This window comes from Apium graveolens, chromosome 4 (genome assembly GCF_009905375.1).
Source record: "Apium graveolens cultivar Ventura chromosome 4, ASM990537v1, whole genome shotgun sequence".
In the NCBI taxonomy this organism is placed as follows: domain Eukaryota; kingdom Viridiplantae; phylum Streptophyta; class Magnoliopsida; order Apiales; family Apiaceae; genus Apium; species Apium graveolens.
The window spans coordinates 249,671,805-249,677,495 of record NC_133650.1 but is presented as its reverse complement, the minus strand read 5'-3'; the positions used below and the strand labels follow the sequence as shown (position 1 = coordinate 249,677,495).

Genomic DNA, 5,691 nt, shown 5'->3' with positions numbered 1-5,691 from the left:
TAAATTCTATAAGGAAAAGAAGTGGGAATTGATTATGGGTATCGTGGGAATAATGGAATTGATTAGGAGAGGGAATTATGGGATGTGGAAGAGTAAAAATCGGGTTGGAATTGATTTTTGCTTAAAAATCCCGATTCTCTCTTAAAACTGCCGTTTTTATATTTTTTTTTGAATAGGGACCCGGCGCGGTCGCACGCTAGGACAGCGCGGGTGCGCTCACTTTCTGGAAAACTGGCGCGGCCGCGCGCTAGAACAGCGCGGACGTGCTTGGCTACTGGAAAAACGGCGCGGCCGCGCACTTGTTTAGCGTGGGCGCGCGCTTGTTCAGCGTGGGCGCGCGCTTGTTCAGCGCGGGCGCGCCCAGCTTCTGTAGTTGGCCCTGAATTTTCACGCGGCCGCGCCCAGCTTCTGTAGCTGGCCCTGAATTTTTTCTTTTTTTGGTTTTTTTGTGTTTTTCTCTTTTCTTCTTGCTTCTTCTACTTACTAATGTACAACATACTTGGGTTGCCTCCCAAGAAGTGCTTCTTTTACGTCACTAGCTCGACGTAGAATCTCGTGATCAAATGGACAATAAAACAGCACTAACCACCTCACGGTTTTCCATGTCACCATAATAATGCTTCAACCTTTGACCATTTACCTTGAATGCCTGGCCCGGATCATTCTCAAAAATTTTCACCGCTCCATGTGGGAACACAGTTTTGACAATAAACGGCCCTGACCATCTTGACTTCAACTTTCTAGGAAAAAGACGGAGACGATAGTTGAATAAAAGAACTTGTTGCCCCGGAACAAATGACTTGAGCACTAGACCCCTATCGTGCCACCTCTTGACTTTCTCCTTATACATTTTGTTGTTCTCATAAGCTTGAAGTCGAAACTCGGCAAGTTCATTCAATTGAAGCATCCTTTTCTTTTCAGCCGCATCCAAGTCTAGCTTCAACTTCTTCAAAGCTCAATATGCCTTATGCTCGAGCTCCACAGGAAAATGACACCCCTTACCATAAACCAACTGAAATGGAGACATTCCCAATGGAGTCTTATATGTTGTTCTATACACCCAAACAGCTTCATCAAGCTTCAAAGACCAATCCTTCCTTGATGGACACACCACTTTCTCCAAAATGTGCTTGATCTCTCTGTTAGATACCTCAGCTTGACCATTCGTCTGAGGATGATAAGTCGTAGCAATGCGATGATTCACATTATACCTTTTCATCATAGCAGTAAACTTGCGATTGCAAAAATGCGACCCCTCATCACTGATTATGACTCTTGGATTTCCAAACCTTGTGAATATTTGCTTATAAAGAAAATTAAGCACCACTTTCGCATCGTTCGTCGACAACACCTTAACTTTAACCCATTTCGACATGTAATCAACCGCCAACAAGATATACTGATTGTTACAAGATGAGAAAAAATGGCCCCATAAAGTCAATTCCCTAAACATCAAAGACCTCAACCTCAAGAAGCATATTAAGAGGCATCTCATCCCTTTTAGACATATTATCCGTACGTTGACATCGATCACATTTCAAAATGAACTGATGAGCATCTTTAAACAACGTCGGCCAATAAAACCTACTTGAAGAACACGAGCTGTTGTCTTTTCTCCACCATAATGTCCTCCATAAGCCGTTGAGTGGCAATCTCGCAAGATACCCCCTGTTTCGCTGTAAGGAATACATCTCCTGATAATTTGGTCAGCTCCTTGGCGAAAAAGAAATGGTTCATCCCACATATACCACTTCACCTCATATAGAAACTTCTTCCTTTGAGCATAAGATAAGTCGGGAGGCAGGATATTGCTCACAAGGTAGTTTATAATGTATGCAAACCATGGTTCTTCTTCTTGCACTCCAAATAGTTGCTCGTCGGGAAAAGACTCATTTATCAATGTCTTATCCAATGAAGTAGTATTAGGATTTTCTAAACACGAGAGATGATCAGCGACTTGATTTTCAGTTCCTTTTCTGTCCTTGATCTCTAGTTCAAATTCTTGGAGCAAAAAAACCCATCTAATCAATGTAGGCTCCGAGTCCTTTTTTAAGACGAGATATCGGATTGCGGCGTGATCAATGAAAACTGTCACCTTAGTCCCAAGTAGATAAGATCGAAATTTCTCAAAACCATAGACAATAGCCAAAAGCTCTTTCTCCGTAGTAGTATAATTCAGTTGGGCACCATTTAGGGTCTTACTAGCATAGTAGACCACATGAAATATGTTATTCTTCTGTTGCCCAAGAACTGCTCCAACTACATAGTCGTTTGCATCGCACATCATCTCAAAAGGCTCTTTCCAATCAGGTGCAGTTATGACCAGTGTCATGATTAGACTCATCTTCAATATCTCAAAAGCTGCAAGGCACTTGTTATCAAACTTGAAAGGAACATCTTTCTCTAACAGACTTCACAATGGCTTCGAAATTTTCGAGAAGTCTTTGATGAAACGCCTGTAGAAACCCGCATGACCAAGAAAACTACGAATTCCCTTAACAGAAATGGGTGGAAGAAGATTCTCAATGACCCCCACCTTGGCCTTATCCACCTCAAGGCCCATACTAGAAAATTTGTGCCCGAGAATGATTCCCTGTCGCACCATAATGTGACATTTTTCCCAATTGAGAACCAGGTTGGTCTCAACACACCTCTTGAGAACATGTCCAAGATTTTGCAAGAATTCATCAAAAGAATCGCCAAAGACTGAGAAGTCATCCATGAACACCTCCACATTCTGGCCAATCATGTCAAAAAAGATGGCCATCATACATCTCTGAAATGTGGCTGGTGCACCACACAGACCAAAAGAAACTCGTTTGAAGGCGAAAGTACCAAATGGACAAGTGAAGGTAGTTTTCTCCTTATCTTCTGGAGCGATATAAATCTGATTGTAACCCGAATATCCATCCAGAAGACAATAGTACTCATGACCGGCCAACCTGTCGAGCAACTGATCAATGAAGAGCAAAGGGAAGTGATCCTTCCTAGTGGCTTTGTTTAGCTTCTTATAGTCCATGCAAACTCTCCACCCCATGACTGTCCTTGTAGGAATAAGCTCATTCTTCTCATTTACTACCACGATAATTCCACCTTTCTTTGGCACACATTGAACCGGTCTTACCCATGAACTGTCAAAGATAGGGTAGATGATTCCTGCATCTAGCCACTTAAGAATTTATTTCTTCACTACTTCCTTCATGATAGGATTAAGTCTTCTTTGCTACTCGACCGTAGGTTTGCTACCTTCCTCTAGCAGAATTTTATGCATACAGTAAAAATGGCTGATTCCCTTGATATCTGTTATAGTCCATCCGATTACCGACTTGAACTCTCTCAGAATCCTTAACAGCTTTTCCTTATCACTACCTGAAAGGTCAGATACAATAATAATAGGCAGAGTAGATGTATCACCTAAAAATGCATACCTCAAATGTTCAGGTAAAGGCTTAAGTTCAAGAGTGGGAGCTTCTTCAATAGAAGACTTGAGGCGTTTAGGAGCTTTGTTCAATTCCTCCATTCCAAGAGATTCAAAAGGCGTATCAATTTTCCTTTTCCAGGAGAAGCATTCAAATATTGCAATTGTTCTTCCCCTTCGTCATCTTCATTATCTGAATTCCCTAATAAGGCTTTTTCTAAGGCATCAGTCCTTAGCAATTGATCAAGTTCCGAGGTGACCACCGAATCGACCAACTCCACTTTGAAGCACTCCTCATTATCAGTAGGGAATTTCATAGCATTGAACACATTAAAATTAACATCTTGATCCAGCACTCGCATGGTGAGCTCACCCTTCTACACATATATAAGGTTCGGCCAGCCACCAAGAAAGGTCTTCCCAAGATTATGGGAATCTTCTTATCCTCGTTGAAATCAAGAATTATGAAATCAGCAGGAAAGATGAGTTTATCAACCTTGACCAAGACGTCCTCCACAATACCTCGCAGATATGTAATAGAACGGTTGGCCAACTGTAAGGTCATATAAGTCGGTTTGGGATTAGGTAAATCCAACTGCTTGAAAATTGACAAAGGCATCAGATTGATGCTAGCTCCCAAGTCATATAAGCATCTGTCAAAAGACACTTTTCCAATAGTACATGGAATAGTGAAGCTTCTTGGATCTTTAAGCTTCAGAGGCAACTTCTGTTGCAGCACAGTACTGTGTTCCTCCGTGAGAATGACTGTCTCTAAATCATCTAGCTTCACCTTCCGAGAGAGAATACCTTTCATAAACTTTGCATAACTGGGAATCTGCTCGAGAGCCTCGGTGAAAGGTCTGTTGATATGAAGTTTCTTGAACACCTCCAGAAACTTCTCAAATTGCTTGTCCATCTTTTTCTTCTGCAGCCGCTTGGGAAAAGGCGGTAGATGATAGATCTGTTTCTCCCCTGTATTACCCTCAGGCGGAGTGTGCTCAACAGTAGTCTTGGTTCCACTTCTTCGTCATGCTACATTACTTCTTTATCGGCCCCAACTTCTTCAGTCAACTCTTGAGTTTGTTCGGGATTCGCAACCTTTCCAGACCTTAAAGTGATTGCCTTTACCTGCTCCTTAGCTCCCCTCTTTCCCGGAATTTCAGTGTCACTAGGTAATGTATCAGGATGGCGATTTAGCAAGGCATTGGCAATTTAACCTATTTTATTTTCCAAGGTCTTGATAAAAACAGCTTGACTCTTGCACATCAGCTTCAACTCCTCTAATTCAGATTTTTCATTGGCTTGTTCCAGCTGGAGTTGCTGTCTAGGTGCATACTGTTGTTGCTGAAAACCAGGGGGTTGTACAGTTTAGATGGGTACTGCTGATAAGGTTGTTGAATCGCGTTCTGAGCATTGCTCCAACTGAAATTAGGATGATTGCGGTTGTTGGGATGATAGGTGGCTGTCACTGGTTACTGCGATCGCTGGAAGTTGCTCACGAACTGATCTGATTCACTAGAAAGTGTGCACTGATCAGTCTCATGGGCACCAGCACAAAGCTCACATACACTAGCGATTTGATTTACTCCATAATTAGCCAACATGTCCACCTTCATCGTCAAAGCCTTAAATTGGGCAGCGATAACAGTAGTTGCATTCAACTCCAGAATTCCTGCGACTTCCCCCTGAGTCAGTCTCTGGGAATATTTCTGGTACTTATTAGCAGCCATCAGTTCCGTAAGTTCATAAGCTTCATCATAGCTCTTAGCCCACAAGGCTCCTCCTGATGCTGCATCAAGCATGGGTCTAGGACTAGCACTCAATCCATTTTAGAAGCAATTAATAATCATCCAATCAGGCATGCCATGGTGTGGGCACTTCCTTAGCATCTCCTTATATCGATCCCAAGCCTCACACAGAGATTCCCCTGTTTGCTGAGCAAATTGGGTAAGAGCATTCCTGATTGCAGCAGTCTTCGCCATGGGGAAGAATTTAGTGAGAAACTTTTGCGCAAGATCCTCCCCAGTGGTGATAGATCCTGCTGGCAGAGAGTGTAACCAGCACTTAGCCTTGTCCCTTATAGAGAATGGGAACAGGAGTAGCTTGATAGCATCATCAGTCACATCATTGAATTTGAAAGTGTCGCAGATCTCAATGAAATCCCTGATGTGCATGTTGGGGTCTTCAGTAGGAGAACCCCCAAACTGAACTGAGTTATGTATCATCTGAATCGTGCTTGACTTGATCTCAAAAGTGTTAGCCCTAATAGCCGG

General features: G+C 42.6%; 1 non-coding gene across 1 annotated transcript; it reads left to right on the top strand.

The window, feature by feature from the left end:
* The first annotated feature begins 5,278 nt into the window (after positions 1 to 5,278).
* On the top strand, positions 5,279 to 5,385 carry LOC141723035 (small nucleolar RNA R71). The gene has a single exon (XR_012576028.1). It is a non-coding gene; the product is annotated as a small nucleolar RNA R71 (small nucleolar RNA).
* Positions 5,386 to 5,691: the final 306 nt, after the last annotated feature.